Below are 574 nucleotides of genomic sequence, written 5' to 3'. Positions count from 1 at the left end.
CATGGACATCACCAGATGGTCAACACCGAAATCAGATTGATTATATTCTTTTCAGCCAAAGATGGAGAAGCTCTATACAGTCAGCAAAAACAAGACCAGGAGTGGACTGTGGCTCAGATCATGAACTCCTTATTGCCAAATTCAGACTTAAATTGAAGAAAGTAGGGAAAACCACTAGACCATTCAGGTATGACCTAAATCAAATCCCTTATGATTATACAGTGGAAATGAGAAATAGGTTTAAGGGACTAGATCTGATAGACAGAGTCCCTGATGAACTATGGACAGAGGTTCATGACATTGTACAGGAGACAGGGATCAAGACCATCCCCACGGAAAAGAAATGCAAAAAAGCAAAATGGCTGTCTGGGGAGGCCTTACAAAAGCCGAGAAGCGAAAAGCAAAGGAGAAAAGGAAAGATGTTAAGCATCTGAATGCAGAGTTCCAAAGAACAGCAAGGAGAGATAAGAAAGCCTTCCTCAGCAATCAATGCAAAGAAATAGAGGAAAACAACAGAATGGGAAAGACTGGAGATCTCTTCAAGAAAATTAGAGATACCAAGGGAACATTTCAT

This window comes from Bison bison, unplaced genomic scaffold, assembly GCF_000754665.1.
Source record: "Bison bison bison isolate TAMUID 2011002044 unplaced genomic scaffold, Bison_UMD1.0 scf7180017864043, whole genome shotgun sequence".
NCBI lineage: Eukaryota > Metazoa > Chordata > Mammalia > Artiodactyla > Bovidae > Bison > Bison bison.
This window is presented reverse-complemented; position numbering follows the sequence as displayed.